The 18,436-nt window shown below is 43.1% G+C and overlaps 1 pseudogene; it reads right to left on the bottom strand.

Moving 5' to 3' along the window:
* LOC116073640 overlaps positions 1-18,436 on the bottom strand; it is a 58,693-nt pseudogene that overhangs the window by 38,969 nt on the left and 1,288 nt on the right.

Below are 18,436 nucleotides of genomic sequence, written 5' to 3' on the forward strand. Positions count from 1 at the left end.
ATATATATATATATATATAAAAAACAGTATTCTCTAGGTGCATCATGAGCTGGGAATTAACTTCTATTTTCTGACAAGGCTGAGCTGGCCTTGAACTCACTGGCACCATTGACTCCTGCCTCTACTTCCCCAATGCTGGGATTACAGGTATGCACCATCATCCAGCTTCTACAGAGTTAAGACAGAACGCAGAGCTTAATGAGTGTTAGGCAAGTGCTATACCCACTGGTATAGCTGCCATATTTGGTATATAAGATATTGGTGTTAGCTTTTGTCAAAGTTGCTACTAGGTGTTTCTATGCTTTGTTCTAATACTAAACCTGTTTTCACTGGTCTTGCATGGAGTCACCCCCAGGCTGTATCTGTAAATGGTTGTGCATGCTCCTCAGATCTCTTCCAGTCAGCAGCTAATGCCTCCATGGCTCTCGGATCCTTCTCTGCTCCAGGTCACCTCTGACTGAAGCCCCGGGGTCCTGTCTTTGCCTACATATGTATCCACGAGCAGGTCAGAAATGCCAGCCTGGGGTGACACTATCTTACCTTCAAGGCGGCTTGCCAGAGGTTCCATGAACTTGGCTTCCCAGAAGTCAGCCAGTGCCAGTTAAGTAGGCATAAACACTGAGTCTGGGAGCATTGTCAGTATCCATATTAAAAATAATGTGTGTGCTGTTGGGCAGCTATGGTTGAGCTACTAGAAAGATTTGTGAGCCACAGGACCCCACCGTCCTCTGCCTCTCCAGCCTGGCATTAGTGGTGCTCCCACTACTATTTCCTGGACTTTTGGTTCTAACATCACTCCTGGGGTACTGAACTCAGATAAACACTTTACTAACTGAGCCACCTCCTCACCCCCTAGAGAAAACCTCAAATCAGGATCCAGGTGATCTGGATTCTCTGCAGTTCTACCTTTCCCTAGCCACTGCAGTAAGCTACGCTCTTTCCTAACATCAGTACCCACTTCTGTCGGCTGAGATAGGTACTAATTGAATATAGCTGTCTTCTCCTGAGAGTCAGAAGCGATAATGAACATGAAAGCACTCTGTAACTTCAAAGAACCTGTGCAAATTGAGCAAGGTTCTGTTCGTTTATATGATAACCTTAAATAATCACGACTATAATTGAATGAGTCTTTGTTGACATTCTGAGATTTTTAAAATTAATCCCGGATGTTTTCCTAGACAGATCATTACCATCATCATGTGTTATGGAAAGAAAGAGGCTCTAATTTAGCTGAACGTTTCTTGATAAACGAATGTTTATTTCATGTTGATTTTGACTGATAGTTCCTAAGTCCACCTCAGTGGCAGAATTTTGCCTAAAGCTGGACAAGATCCTTCCAGATTTGGCCTCTGAAGACAGGGAGATAATAATACTGAGACAGCACATCTGGAGATGCAGAGGTTGTTCAGCCGTTTAAAGCATGCACTGCTCTTTCAAAGAACCTGAGTTCAGTTCCCAGGACACGTCAAGCAGTTCACAACTGCCTATGACTACAGTTGCAGGAGATCCAACACCCTCTTCCGGATTCCACAGGAATCTCCACTCACATTGCATCCACCTGCCCCAACATACATCTATACACACAAGTAAAAATAAAATAAACACACACATACAAGCACACACACACATGTGCACACACATACTTGTGAACATGCATGCACATGAACACACATGCACATGCAGTACACACACACATGCATGAGTGTACACACACATAGACACACACACATGCACATACAGAAGTGTACACACACACACACACACACACACACACACAGTGAAAGCAAGTGTGGTGTTAAGTGCTAAAGGTAGTGAGGCCAGGCAGAAGAACTGGCTATAGATGGCTTCACCTCCTTTGACTTCTCTGAGCTCAAACTTCTAATGGGAATACTCAGGACTCCTTAGAGACTTCGACTGAATACATGGTACAGCATAAGCATAGAATATTCTTTGTAGGTAGCTCAGAGCTTCAGATAGATTTTAGCTACTGTCATTAGGAGAGAGACATTTCTCTTTAGATTGACAGAACTCAATCATATTCCTGGGTGTTGGTATGTGTCTGACAACACTCTGCAGGTGAACACATTATAACACAATAGAAAAGGCCATGGAGGTACAGGTGAGATGGCTCACATGTTTCAGCACATGAAGGTATTTGCTGTGGAAGCCTGGTGGCCTAAGTTCAATCCTGGAACTCAGGTAAAGGTGGAAGGAGAGAGGGGACTTCTGCAAGTTGACCTCTGACTTTCACATGTGTACCATGGTGTGCACACACCTCACACAATACATCACCTGCAAACACATACTCATATACATCATGCATACCCCATGCATATGCATATCACATACACATCATGGGTCCTCCATACATGTGTATCACACCTCTCTGTCTGTCTGTCTGTCTGTCTGTCTGTCTCTCTCTCTCTCTCTCTCACACACACACACACACACACATACACACACACATACTTACACCATGCACACCCTATAACAATCCATATCTCACATACACACAAACATCATGCATATTCCATTCACATGTATCACACACATACACACATTGTACATACTCTATACACAAGCATAACACATATGTGCATGCCACACACACACACTTACACCATGCACACCTGATAACCATCCATAGTTCACACACACATACACATGAACATCATGTACACCCCATACACATATGTCAGACACTCACATACATTGTGCATACCCCATACACATCACACACATACTTGCACACACATACATTGTGTACAGCTCCATACACAAGCATAACACACATGTGTATGCATGTGCGCACACACACACACACACACACACACACACACACCACACAAACACAATTTTTTCAAGAAAAAGCCATGAAATAAAGCCATAACTGCAGAGTTCAAATCCTTCCTGGCTCTACTCTTGCCATCTAGTAGCTTGGGGTAAATCTCCCTGCCTGTCTTCCTTCTTGGGGTGCCAGAAAGCCAAAGTGAACTTTATTCTTATTGCTCATGGTGAAGGCCTGGTATGTCTTTCCATCCAACACTAAATACTTGTGTCTACGGTGTCCTTTCTTTAATGCACAAAGTGAGGACTGGCCAGGGAAATCTTCCAGCGCCATTCACAGAGGTGACACTGTGTCTCAGACAGTCTTTTCTTCCCAGCACTAGGTGTCCAGATGCAGATGTTCCACTGGAGACTCAGGACTTGCCCTCCTTTCTCACCCCACACCATTTCTGACTACAACATCCAGTGGCAGGCTGGACTGCTCCTGTAGAATCATTTCAGCCCCTGGCAACCAGGTTCTTCCTGGTGGATGAGGAGAAAAATCACTAAGAGGCGCTTCTTAATACATGTTTTATAGTGAGCACTCTTTGCTCAGTTCTAAAACCATAAAAAAAAAAGGATGGTGAAAGTATTTGATAAGTTATTGAGAATTATTGTTTCTTGGTTATTTTGGGGAGAAGTTAAAAGTAATAATTTTTACTGCTACAGAGACATTCTTTTTGTGTCCAGACACATTCTCAGGTAGCCCAGGCTAGCCTTGAACTCCTGATCCTCTTGCCTCTGACTCTAGAGTACTGGTGTTACAGATGTGTGCTACCATGCCTACCTAGATCTTTAAACCCAAATTTGAAAAACACCAGCATAGATCAGTAATGGAGCTGGTATGAGCAGCTCAGGACCGGCTGCTTGGTAACTGAGCCCCCATCCTCCCCAAGCCCACTGGAAGAGGTCACATTATGCTTTCATCTTGTCAGGCTTCATGAAGAAGGTCTAGATCAGTTGTTCTCTACCTTCTAATGCTATCCCACTTTAATACAGTTCTTCATGCCATGGTGACCCCAAAGCATAAAATTATTTTGTTGCTACTTCATAACTATAATTTTGCTACTGTTATGAATAGTCATGTGATGTTAATATCTGATTTGCAAGATATCTGATATGTAATCCCCAAAGGGGTCACACGACCCACAGGTTGAGAACCATTGGTCTAAATTCTTCTGCTTCAGGATTAGCATCTTCTAGGAACCCAGTGGGCAAATATAAAATGTTTACCCATAGTCACAGAATGGATTGTTTGTTTTCCTTTTATTTTGTCGTCTCAACTACAGATTCAGTCTCCCCAGTCATGACAATTCATCTTCTCTTTCTCTAATTTTGAGAAGCAGTGACTATGTCTGATATGTAGATGGTTAGTGATTATGACTATAAGTGCTTAACAAGTAAATGAAATGTGTGTGTATGGGGGGCTGGGATAAGCTTCTTTCTAGCTTGTATATTCTTAGACCAAAATACTGACTAATCATTTTTGAAAAATTAATGGCTCCTTTTTCATCATTCTAGCATGTTCTTCTGGCTTTTGGGAACATTATTATAGTGTGATTATTAAAAATATAATCATGGCCTTCCTCTTCACTAGATTCCTCCCTATAGTATGTCACAGCCGCTGGTTAAAAATGCCTGAGCCATGGATAGAAAACTGCTGATAAGAGGCTAAGGAGGTGGCTTAGTGGGTAAAGTGCCCGCCACAAGAAACATGAGAACCTGAGTGTGGTACCTGGGATCCATGTAAAAAGACATATGTGTGCACTTGTAATTTTAGTGAGGAAGGGATGGAGACAGGCAGATGTTTGGGATTGGCAGTCTAGCCAGCCTATTGTAATCATTAATCCCTTGGCCCGTAGGTGACGCTGTCTCAAAAAACTACTGTGGAGGCACCTGAGGAAAGGTACTTGGAATTGTTCTCTGGCCTCTGCATACATGAGCACGCATGTGCAAGTGCATGCATGTGTAAGTGCACAAGAATTGACAAGAGTGTGAAAGGGAGATTGTGCGCAGCAGAGGGAAAATGATACTTCCCAAACTGGAAAATTCTAAATATCCAGCTGAGATCAGTCCAGGAGTTAAGGCACAGTACATTAAAGACTGGGGAAAGTGTCCCTCCTGAGACCATCCCTACTCAAATTCATTTCTGCCAATCATAATGTCCTACTTACTGGATCTTGCTCAGTATTATCTCTGTCTCAGCAAGTGCTTTCTCCCCTCTCCTACCTGAGCTTCCCCGACTGCTCTGCTAATGGACTGAGCTTCCCTCCCTATCTGACACAGCATCGCATTAACTACTTCTCCTACCACCTGTCCCTCTCCTCTTCCTGTGTCCTGGTGTTGACACTTCTGCTCTGCACTGCCTGTCTACCCTATACTCCATCAGCTAATGAGAGCCAACAGACCGTGAGGAAAAGACCCGGAGCACTGAAGAAAGATGAACTTAAGTACAAAGTCCAGCTTCACTCCTGAACAGTGTTGTGACCCGGAGCAAGCAGATTGTTGTCCCAAATGACCCAACTGGCCAAATAAAAGGAGAAAATTGAGTTTCAGGGGAAAAAAATGAGAATTATTTTTATCCAGTCTTGATAGTTTGAGTGTGTTAGTCAGCTTTCTCATTGCTGTGATCAGAGAGCTGAAAGACACAACTTACTGGAGAAAGGGTCTGTTTTGGTTACATTATTTTAGCCATGGGGATGGGGAGGATGTGGAGAAGGAGAGCAGTCACACCATAGTAGTCAGGAAGGAAAGGGGGAGGAGGAGTGGGGGTGGGGGAGAGAAAGAGAAAGACAGGAGAAGAGAGGGGAGGATGGGAGGAAAGAAGGAAAAAGAGAGGGAGAGAGAGAGGAGAGAGAGAGAGAGAGAGAGAGAGAGAGAGAGAGAGAGAGAGAGAGAGAGAGAGAGAGAGAGAGATTGGTCCTATAGGTCTATACCAGCTGGCTTTCTCTTTAAGCTAATATCACCCACATTCATTGCAAGATTTCTGCCTTCAGGGAGAGAACACTTACAGAACACACCCAGCCCATCAGCCTGATGCAGTTGACAAAGCTAACCATGAAGTTTCCTGTCTCTTTCAGCAGTAAGTTATGATGACATACACTGTATGAACTCCTCATACATGTTTCCCCATAGGGCCTCTGTAACATTCCTATGAGATGATACCACACCACAGTGACAGTCCTTAGCCCATTTCACCCCCATGTAACATGGGAGACCTGGAATGGACGACAGAAGTAGCCTGTACCTCGACTGGGTTTCAAAAGTTCTGATCAGCAGGATCCAGATTTAACCATCTTTCCATAGGTCTTTGTACTGTGCCAAAGCAACGGCATGTATTTATCTTCCCTCATCTTATATAGACTCCTCCATCACTCTGTTGTCCACCTTGTGGGTACCAGCTGTCAATCAAGCATTACCTTTGCTAGTACTGTGTTTTCTTTTATATCTCTTCTGGATTTAGTATCTTCTTCTCAGCTCACTCTCTTTTTTTAAAAGTACTTGTGGGTTTAATTAGTGTGTAGGGATTATGTGTATGAGTGTGGCCAGTTGAGGGCTATATACACATGTGACAGTCAGAGGACAATTCCTGGGAGTCGGATCCTTCCTCCCACCACGTGGGTCACAGAAATGGAACTCGGATTGTCAGCCTTGGTGCTGGAAGCCTTTCCCTGCTGGGTCATCTAACTAATCTTACTCCCCAATCCCTCCTGGAGGATGCTCATCCACAAGTGTAGGCATAAATTTTTTGCAACCTACTTTTAATAAGGGTTCAACCTCTCCTCTAGTCCACCACCCAGCAGAAGTAGTAGAAGAGAAAAGTTATTAGGATATGGGGCAAGCGGACCTGTTCAGCAATCGTTCTTTGGTGGGGTGGGGTAGAGAGTTTGATCTTCTTGGGCAGCAGTTCAGTCCTGTAGCAAGCACAAAACATGATTCAGCAGCTACAGTCCAGTCCTTTCAGCAAACAGACACCAGGCCACTGTAGTTCAAGCCTGAAGAAGCCATGAGGCTCTCCAACTGGCCTGAGGTGAGGCCACAGAAGGTCAAGCTGCTGCAGAAACCTTGAGAGCAGCTCTTGGGTGAGTTTCTCTCAATGTTGGAGTTATCACCAATTGAGTTCAACAAATGCTATATTATGGCAAACCAATACATGCATGTCTTTAGCAAAGAACAGTAAGTTGGGACAAACCAAACCAAAGCTCAGCGCTCGCCTCTCACTGGCTGTGAGGTCATATTTACACTTCTTCATCAAGAGTCCTTTCATGTGTCTGCAATATCCAAACACCTATATCTTTCACCTGTGTCTACTTCAAGACAACATTCTTTCATGTGCTTGCTTTAGCGAGACATCCTTTCACCTTGTGTGCCCCAGCAAAACATCATTTGGCATAACTAACTTTCCAAAGAACTAGAAGTTTCCACTTCATACAAGTACTTTTCTGAGACAGGCTATGGAGGGGGCTTCTGAGGCTTTCCATGTCTGAAAACTGTTATTCGGGTCTGAGGATGGTAACTTAGGTGTAAATTCCCTCCTCACTTCCAAGGTTCTGTTCACTTACCTTCTCATTCGAATGCAGCTCTTAACTACACTGTGTGCTTATAATTCCTGTCATTTTGCACCATGCCCCCCCCAACACCCCATCCTCAAACCTTGCAGGACTCTCTCTTCCTTCTAGCTTTCTGAAAATTCAGGTCAATGCATGCCTGGGTTTAAAAAATTAATTGCATTAGGTACTGAGGGGCGCTAGCAGCCTGGCCGCTCCGGTCCTTCAGCTGGAGCTGAACGCGACTGAACTGAAGCCCAACGGATGTGAAGCCAGAGCCAACTTGCAGACTAGTGGGGAGGAAATAAATACTGCCATATGCTGCTGGGATTTGTAGATTGTTTGTTGTGATTGAGAATCTGATAAATACTCATTGACTGTCAATCTCTATTTTGGGAGAGAAGCATTCAAATATCAGTTTGACGTTCGGCCTGTGTGTGTTTATCTATGCAATATGCATGTGTATGTACTGACATGTTGTGTGTTGTGTGTTCAGTTAGGGCCTGGTCACTATGGGACCTCCTACAGAGAGGTTGAAGGGCATCTGACTATATCCTTGGAGTACTCTTAAATATCTGACCTTGGAGAGTTTCTCAGAAAAGCCCCTTGGTCCCTTCCTAGGTGGTTATCTGAAAGCTGACATGGAGTTGCCTGGTGGGATGAGGGAGTTGGCTACTGAGTTACCCTATCTGACTGCAGCTTTCAAGCCAAAGTCTTAGCCCTGCCTGCTTCTACCTCCAGGGTCATCCTGGACCCCTTGTGTTCATTGTATTCATAGAACAAACCCCTGGCTCATCACTGAGGCGGGAGGTTTAGAGGACAGGCTACAAGGCTCAGAGGAATGATTAGGGTTCCCTAGGTGACTGGCTTCCAACTGGAGGGCATTGTACTCTTGGGAGGGTAGTGGTGATGTCTTGAGACCTTTTAGCACCCAGTAAGTAGAACCCTTTTGACTTCATAAAGAACAGACTACAACCAAAACAAAATGCTCTCCATGCCTGACACCAAGGAGGTTCCAACACTTGCCTGTTCTCAGCTCTTCTACTGCCTGTGTGTAGGGCCTGGAGGCTCTTGTTCCTGAGATCTCCCCCCTCCCCGCCCCCAAGGCTAAGGCATGACTCAGCTGCTGTTCCCAGAACTCTCTGGGCAGAGACAAATGCTCCAAGGATTCTCCACCCACTATCTACTCTTCCACCTCTAAAATGCTCCAGTAAGATCTCTGGCCCACTGTTGGCATACTCCTGTTTTGTTTCTTTACATTTGTTTGCGAGAGAGATAAAATAAATTTCCATCATTAGTCATACTTGACTGGGAGTCTACATCCCTCCTAAAACTCTTTAAGAATTCTTTTCTGTCATTTTAAAGAATTTATTTAAAATTTTTTTCATACAATATATTTGATCATAGTCTTTCCTCCCCCAACTCCTCCCCCATCCTCCCCAACTCCCTAAGGCTGTATGAGCCAGAGCCAACAAGTGATTCTAAGGAAACAGCTTCATCCAGACACAACAGGGCTTATAGATGTAGGAACCAGAGACCGGGACAGCATATACAACTCCAAAACAGACCAAGTCCCAGCACTGAGAAGGGAAAGTGGACATAAAGTCCTACCCTCACCAAGAGGCAACTTGCAATTGATTTCCACTGGGAGAGAAACAACCAGTTTTCTTTGGTGGAATGTCATCGGGTATATCCACCATACTCCAGAGCAGGCCTCATACATTATGCATTTCTCTCTCTCTCTCTCTCTCTCTCTCTCTCTCTCTCTCTCTCTCTCTCTCTCTCTCTCTGTCTTTCTCTTAGGAGCTGTAGAGTAAAGTAACTTATCCAGAAAGAAGGGTGGAGTGAGAGATTTTACTCTTCTCTGAAACTGCACTGTGGTATGAATAGACATAGCAGCCAATAGGCATGGGGGGTGAGATGGATGAGCTGCTCAAGCCACAAAAGCCATTGCAGGTCATGGGACTCTGTTGTCTGCGTATGGCTTGTTGCTATGGTGTGGTATCTGAGCACTTGCTCACCAGCGAGACACTGGAGGAGGCAGTAGAACAATTAAGAGGTGAGACTGAGTGGGAGGTTTTCATATTGGAGCTTTGAGTATTTCGGGGGCCTTGTCTCTTGACATAGCCATTACACTCTTTGTTGCTTTTCTTTCTTCTCCCCTACTCCTCTCAGAAAGCATGATGCTGCTACCCACCCCTCCACTCCCCTTCCCCACTCCTGCAAAACCATGGGCTTGTTACCTCTCAGGAACATGTCGTCAGAGCTTTCCACCACTAACCCTTTCCTTTGAGCTGTTTTTGTTTTTGTCTTTGTTTGTTTGTTTGCTTTGTTGTTTTTTTAAATTCTGGTTCAGGATTGTGTTTTTCTTTTTAAAATATGTTTTAGGTACTTTTTTAAACAACATTATCCACGCTTTACTGAAAGGTAGCTTATTAAAGTTTAAAAGGAGCTCCGAAGCTAGCACGTTCATTGCAGCTGAACAACAACAACAAAATACATAGAGCAGAAAAGCTGAGGAGTCTACTTTTATTAATTAAGCAGCAGCATAACAGATTCCTTTGCTTCCAGTTGCAGTTTTAACCAGACAGATTTAGAAGTGGATATTGGACAGTTATGAGGCTATAAATAACTTTAGACTTGGAGTTTTAAGACAAATAAAGCAAGGGAGGCATGCAGCAGGCAGAATTAATTCAGCCCACCTAGTCTACAACAGAGATTCTCCCAGAGAATTCAGAACCAAGGGAGTGAAGCAGTTCCCACACTCTCACTGCACACACTCTGGTCCTCTGGCTCTTACAGTCTTTCCTCGTTTCTGTTCTCTAAGCCTTAGATGTGGGATTTGGTTTTAAGCATATTAACTCTTGTCTACATGGAGCCCCCTATGTGAAACCAGAAGAGAGTGTCAGATCTGGAGCTAGATGTGAGCTATGATGTGGGTGCTGGGAACTGCCCTGGGTCCTCTGCAAAAGTAGCAAGTGTTCCTAACCTCTGAGCATCTCTATACCTCCTATGGTAGAGATTTTGATAAATTTCAGATTATAAGGTACATGAGCTCCAGTTAACTGATAGCTAGAGGAAGGGAGTAGCCATGTCCGGAAGACTATAGGGAAGATGGATGCTGGCAGAACTCTTGGGTGGATCTAGGACAGGAGACAGTATATCAGTCTTCCTACTGACAACAGAAATCCATAAGGAGAGGATGGTTCTCTAGTCAACATAGCCTCATCATTAGAGTGAGAAGCTTTGCATAGCTCTCCATTTACAAACATGGGAGGGTCACTAAGGCCCACGAGACAGATGATGTAAACCAGCAACAAGAAGGTCAGCATTCACAAGTCAGGCAAAGATAAAGATACAATCTTGGGAATGAAAGCAAACTTTTAGAAATTCTTTATGGCAACAAATATTGGTGAGAATGCAGACTAAAAGGAGTTATTATGCATGGCTATCAGACTGCAAACTATCCCAGAGGCTGTGAAAGTCAGCACGGAGGCTCTTTAAAATACTAAAAATAGATCTACCCTGTGACTATACTACTCCTGGGTATGATACTGTTCACCAACAGGATCTCACTAAAGCTCCTCCCTTGTTTCAGGATGGATCTGCAAGGATCACATATCACCTTGGTAAGGATCCCTAGATGCCTTAGTGAGACTGACCACAGGAATCTAAGAGGAGGCCACTGGCAGTCTCTAAAGGGAAGAGGATATGCATATAAATGAGAAAAGGGAAGAAGATGAACCAGATGTCTCCCATTCATACTAAACCTGCATGCTTACATTCTATATCCATCAAGTCAATATAAGAAATAGTGAGAAAATCAGCATTCAATCATCACAGTATGATACCGCTTTGATCAAAATTAATCATATAATTCCCAAAAAGGAATGTTTGGGGCTGGTGGGATGGCTTAATGGATAAATGCTTACCATGTAGCATGAGTCTCGAGTTCAGATCCCCAGCACCTGAGTAATGTACTGGGCCTGATAGCACATGCCTGCAATCTTAGTGTTAGAGGGACAGAGACAGGATAATCCCTAGGGATGGCTGAATTGGTGAATTCTAGGTTCAGAAAGAGACCCTGCCTTCTAAGGAATAAAATTCAAAGAAACTGAGAAAGATACAGAAGACTCACTTTTGGCCACCACATGCATACAGAACTGCACACAGACACGCAAGCCCCACAAATACACACACACACACACACACACACACACACACACACACACACAGGCAAAAATGAATAATAAAATGGGAATATTTATAATGTCCAAAGATAAATCAGAGATAAGAATACATAATCTTGGACGTAAAATGCATCAACACTTAAAATGCTGTGGGTGACATATACTATAGATGAGACACGATTTATGAAATAATTAAGCAAAAAAAAAAAAATGAAAGATGCAAAGGTTTTCATCCACCCTCCATTTACCAGGGGTTTGCAAATGAAAGCAACAGGATCCCACTTCACAATCATTTCCTTAACCAAAATTTTAAAGTCTTAAAATATTAGTGTGTATAGGTATGGATATAAATATAAAATCCCACATACCGCAGAAGCATATAAGTTTTCACCAGTTTGTTATTAAATATTTAACAAGACCCGTGCACAGGAAGTTGCTTATAATTTACAGATCAGCCAGACAACAGCTCAGTATCCTAGAGGGAATTTCACACTTGCTACATGGGGATATATAAAAGGGCCATTGTAATAGTAAGTAAAACTTCAAGCCAACCTTGCTTTATCCAGTGTGTGTGTGTGTGTGTGTATGTGTGTGTACATGTATGTGTGTATGTGTGTGTATGTGTGTGCTGTTTGCATTTTTTATTCTTTAAAAAATTCATCCATGTGTGCAATGTATCTTGATCATTCACTTCCTAACTCAAACTTTCTCTGAGATACCCAAATTTATCTCTTTCCCAACTTTGTGTCTTCTTTATTTTTATTTACTTGTTTGTTTATTTAGCCCACCAAATCACACTTTTGCATGTGTAGGCACATATGGGTATGAGCATGTAAGATTGATGTTGGAATCATCCTCCATCACTTTTTCACTTTATTCACTGGGGCAACATTTCTCAGTCAAATCCAGAGCTCACCGATATAACTAGTCTCAAACACTTTATATCACTTAAAAATAATGAACTATAATTATCCATGTGTCAACATGAATAAGTCTCAAAAATCCTGTGTAAAATTGTGATATGTTATTTATATACATTTAGGAAAGTGTGAAGGGTAATTATATGTTGTTTAAGGCACATGTGTGTAGTAACACTATAATTAGATGTCTAATAATATGAAAATTAGGGGCGGGTAGAAACAGCAAATTCAAAACACCAGTTACTTCAGGAAGTGAAGGAAGGGTGAGATTAGAGGAGTCAGAAAGAAAACCCCAGTAATATCTTGAGTTTGAATAAGAGATCTTAGGAAGTTGTAAATATGTGTGAAAGGGGAAAAAAACAGGTAAAATGAATTATGTGTCTGCCACTGAGTATCAGTAATTAATATTTTGCTGACCTAATTTTATAGGTTTTTCTTCTTCACACATTCACATATTTCTCCAGAATTTTTAAAGAAAATATCAGACATCTACCTTGTGCTACTTTACCATATAAATACTTTAGAAATTATCTCTGATAACTGAGATAATTTTATCATGTTTTCAGATTTTTATCATTTTTATTATTACACTATTTTTATTTAGTCTTTGAGAATTTCACACATGCATGCAATGTATTTTAATCATATTCACCCCCATTCCTCCTCTAACTTCTACGAGACCCACTCCCACTCCCGTCCAACCTCTTGTCCCCTTTGGAAATATATAATCTACTGAGTCCAGTTTGTGCTGTCTGTGTCCTTGCAAGTGGGGACCAGCCAATGGAATACGGTGGACTTAGCAGGGGCCACGGTCTCAAATAAAATAGATTCTCCCTCCCTAGAAGCCATCTTCTGTCCATAGATCCTCACTGAGGGCTGCAACTCATGGCTGTTGCTATACTGCCTTGCTTCAATGTGTGCAAACAACCAGAGCTGCTGTGAGTTCTTGAAAGCAGAGGTCCTGATGTGTCTAGAAGATATTCTTCCCCCAGCCCTTTGCCACCGCTGGCTCTTACATTATATCTACTCGCTCCCAGTGATGCTCCCAAGCCTTCATGAGGAGATATAGAGACCATTTATTACAAAAGGGGAAATACTCCAGAAAATGGGAATCGTTTAGTGAATTGGGAAAAAGCATTTGTATTAAAAATGTAATTGTTATGGTACTATCCTATTAACCAAAAATTACCAATAATTCCTGTGGAAAATGGAGTAAGAGTTCCTTACAGAGACTCCTAACTCCTAACCACAGAGCATGTCACCTTAGATCGGATGTTCTCAACCTGTGAGTCTCAACCCCCAAAACACCATTGGAAAACACAGATATTTACATTATGCCTCAGAACAGCAGCAAAATTGCAATTATGAAGTAGCAATGAAACTAATTTTATGGTTGGTGGTCTCCAGAACATGAGGGACTGTATTGAAGGGTCATTGCAGCCTTAGGAAGGGTGAGAACCACCGCCTTCGCTGGTGAGAGGGTTTTATGTCCATGTGCTTTGGGCAATGGTCTTGCTGTAGGAGATTAACCTCACTTATCCAGGTGTTCTTCATGTCAACATGTGGGCATTAAAAGATGAGACAATAGAACCAGGAAGTCAAACCCAGTTTGGAACAGCTCACTCCACTGGCATTGAAGAGAATCAAAGGGCCTTGATCCACATGCACATGACCTCTAGAGGGTGGAAAAACAAAACCAAACCAAAACAAAACAAAAAATTCTTTCCTATAACTTCTGGAAGGAGTCCTGCTGACATTTTGAAAGCCATCTGGGACTTCTGGCCCCAACCTTATGACAGTAAGATAATGAGTTTGTCTTGTTTTAAAGCTAAGTTTCTGATAAACTCTTATACCAAAAAAAAAAAAAAAAATAGGAAAACAATGTGATTCCTTACTATTAGCTAATGAGTTTTCAATCTTTCTTTTCAGCCATCTGAGAAATATTTCCCTATAGAATTTATGCCCCGTGTCTCAACAGAAAAACTAACTTAAGTGCCAGAGACCATGAATTTGTATTATATGACTTTGGGAAGTGTTTTTCCACTTGATGATTTTTCTGCTTTTGTTTGGTGTGTAAGCTGTGTAGTGGAGGGGTGGGTGGGGGATGGAGGGCTTTAAGTAGCATTCCTATCATAGAAATAAATTAGTGAATACAAATATAGTTTCAAATTCAAAGTATGATACAGTGGTAACCATAATGCCTTGGGTTTTCAATTAGCCTAATAATCTTTAAGTATTTAAATATATTTTATTTATTGTTTGAGAATTTTAAGAATATATACAATAGGTTTTGATAAAATTCATTCCCCCTAACTTCTACTAGAACCAGCCCACCTTGTCTTCCCCCAATTTCATGTGCTCTTTTGTAAAACCACTGAGGTTAATCAATGCTGCAGGATAGGCAGCCTACCAGGGCCCATACCCCAGAAGAGAGCTGAGTCTCCATCCCTCAGCAATCAAGGGCTGCTAATAGCTCCTCAGCTGGGGGTGAAGCTTCATGCAGCCCTCCCAGTAACCCACACTAGGACTGGGATGGTGTTGCTCTTGTGCAATTCTTGTGCTGGGAACCAGAGCTGCTATAAGTTCCTGTGTTCCTGTGTGCAATGACCCTGTTGTGTCTGGAGAACTCTCTCTCTCTCTCTCTCTCTCTCTCTCTCTCTCTCTCCCTCCCTCTCTCTCTCTCTCTCTCTCTCTCTCTCTCTCTCTTCCTACCTCTCCCTCCCTCCCTCCTTCCCTCTCTTTCTCTCTCTCTTTCTCTCTCTTTCTCTCTCTCTCTCCCTCTCCCTCACTCCTTCCTTCCCTCCCCTTCCTCCACTCCCCCCCCTTCTCTGTGTTTAACATTTCGTTAATCTAAACCATCTCTCTTTGCTTTGGAGCCCTGCACCGAGTGTCCCACATAAATTCATCCCTCTCATCTTCAGCCCTGTCTCCTTTGTTCTTATTTGGCCCTTACATCAGTATATGTTACTCAGACTCATCCCCTTCATAGTCCTATTTGGAGTCCACTTGTGGTGGAGACACTCCTAGACTATGCTTCAAAGGAATCGAATGGGCAGATGGAGGAAAGGGACATGGTTTCCCCACACAGGCTTCCTTCCTCCCTACTTGCTATTTGAGGGTTATGGAACAATATTATCCATTGGCCTTGAAAACAGCAAACAGAAGACTCTTGTGTATTTCAAATGGTGGTGTTTAATGAAGTGATTGGCCCTGTGGTTGTTGGGAGGGCTATGCTATTGGCTCCAGGCCATGCCCTAGTGCCCCCGAACTACCTGCACACCTGACATCCCAAGAAAGCCACCTTTTGCTGCTCCAAGCAGGAGGTTGTCCCTGGAAACAAGTGAAGTTTTGCAGTTACAGGAAGTCAGTGCCCTACGCCTGCAATGTGAATCTCCCAGCTGTTCTTGTGCTAGAACACAGACAGTCCTTAGAGCAAAACAGCCTCCATCTTCATTAGAGCAGCTGTGCCTCCTTGCAAAAGTCTGTTAGGAAATGGTGTGTTAACAGTTGACATCTTGTCATAAAAGGAGGGAGTGGGGAGAGTCAAAGGGCCTTTACCTGAGTTTCTAGCTGCTTCTTTCAGCCATTTTTATGCAGACCTGCCCTGATAACACATGGTCTTGAAGTCTCAGATGTAATTAGTGGTGTTAGGGTATATGGGCTGGGAAATTTTAAGGAGGCTCCATCTATGCAGCTGTATAGAAGCCATCATGCAGGGTATCAACTTACTAGTTTGGCTGCCTTGGAGTAGCTTATGCTCCTACAAGTAACTGCTTACTCCAGCTCTGCAACTATACCCACAAACTCATTCATTCTCCAGGTTGAACACTGGTGAGATCATGCTTTGCTTTGTTGTTGGGACCTTATGGGAAAGAAGACATTGCTTATTCTCCAGGGAAAGAATTCTCACAACAGTAGGAAAAGCCCTGGTGTGTTGCTGAGGAAAAATTATACTTCCTTGGGACTTCCACACCTAAACCTTTCACAGGGGCCAACAGTTGGCTGAGCTGACACTCTGGAAGAGCCCTCTTGCTTCCATGGTGCCTGCTGTCCACTTTGAGACAGCTAGGCATGACCTATCGTAACTTCCACACATCCTGCTTGAATTCTGCCTCCAGTCTCCTCACTTACACTAGCAATGGTTCTCTGCACTGACTTGGCCAGACTCTGGACCACCTCTGAAAGAAACTCAAGGATGAAGGGGGATGACTCATGGGGTAAGATGAGGAATGGTAATCCTGTAATTGGAGGTGATGGGACCACTGTGAGGAACTATGTTGGGGAAGGTGAAGAGAATGATGAAGAAGTTCTTGTGTGCCACAGAAAGCAGAGAATGCCTCCCAGAGCAGCCTCCCTTGGCTATCCTCAGAACATACCCATCTTGAGTCCATTCTAGACTTGACTCCTGTTATACTGTCTTCCTGCTGCAGTTCACCCCTCTATCTGCTCAAACTCTAAACACAGAAGGACTCTTTACTAGACCTTTCTTTATCTAATAGCCTAATTGTCCCCAGTACCAGTTCTACCTTCATTCTCATGGGTATTGAGTGTTGGCCTTGTGCCAGTGACACCCACAACCCTTCTCTCAACTCACACTGCTGAAGGTCTGCTCATCACCTCTTCTGGGAGCTCTCAGGACTATCCAACTTAACACGTTCAAACAGAACTCTGGGTCCCATCTCATCTCAAAGCTTTTCAAAGCCTATGTTCCCTCATCTCAGTGGTAGCACAACCTCCCCCACTCTGCCCTCTTTTCTCTTCCACCTCACCTTGATGCCTCCCACATCTGCCCTCTTTTCTCTTCCACCTCACCTTGATGCCTCCCATACTCATTATCAGCAAGTCTGGAAGTCCCACAGAACCACACTGCAATAAAGACCTCTAATCTCTATGGATAAACTACCCAGGCTTAGCAGCCATCATCTTTCCCCCAGTCTGGGCTTAGCTTCCTTAAAACCAGGTTCTACTCCCATACTCTAACTACCTCTCCTATGGAACAACAAGTATGATTCTTTCATGATAAGGTCTCCACCATCCTGACCTTCTTAAAACTTTTAAGGGCTTCTATCATATCTAGAGAAAGTCCAATCCCTTCCTTCTCACTTACGCCCTGCATATCTTATCTTTCATCCTCTAGGGGCAGTTCTACCATAAAGCTAGCTGGTGATGGGATTGTTTCTTGAAACCCAGGAATACCGAATGGCTAAGAAGCACCTGAAGAAATGTTCAACATCCTTAGTCATCAGGGAAATGCAAATCAAAACAACCCTGAGATTCCATCTTATACCAATCAGAATGGCTAACATCAAAAACTCAAGTGACAGCAGATGCTGGCGAGGTTGTGGAGAAAGAGGAACACTCCTTCACTGCTGGTGAAATTGCAAGCTGGTACAACTACGCTGGAAAATCAGTTTGGTGGTTCCTCCAGAAATTGGACATAGTGCTACCATAGGACCCAGCTATACCACTCCTGGGCATATGCCCAGAATATGCTCCACCGTGTAATAAGGACACATGTTCCACTATGCTTATAGCAGGCTTATTTATAATAGCCAGAAACTGGAAACAACCCAGATGTCCCTCAACAGAGGAATGTATACAAAAAATGTGGTACAATGGAGTACTACTCAGTAATTAAAAACAATGAATTTATGAAATTCTTAGGGAAATGGATGGATCTGGAGAATATCATCCTGAGTGAGGTAACTCAGTTACAAAAGAATACACATGGTATACTCTGATAAGTGGATATTAGCTCAGAAGTTCAGAATACTCAAAATACAATCCACAAACCACAAGAAACTCAAGAAGAAGGAAAACCTAAGTGTGGATACTTTTTCCTTCTTAAAAGGGGAAACAAAAACCCATCTAAGGAGTTGCAGAGGCAAAGAATGGAGCAGAGACTGAAGGAAGGACAATCCAGAGACTGCTCCACCTGGGAATCCTTCCCATA

Source organism: Mastomys coucha, unplaced genomic scaffold (assembly GCF_008632895.1).
Source record: "Mastomys coucha isolate ucsf_1 unplaced genomic scaffold, UCSF_Mcou_1 pScaffold23, whole genome shotgun sequence".
In the NCBI taxonomy this organism is placed as follows: domain Eukaryota; kingdom Metazoa; phylum Chordata; class Mammalia; order Rodentia; family Muridae; genus Mastomys; species Mastomys coucha.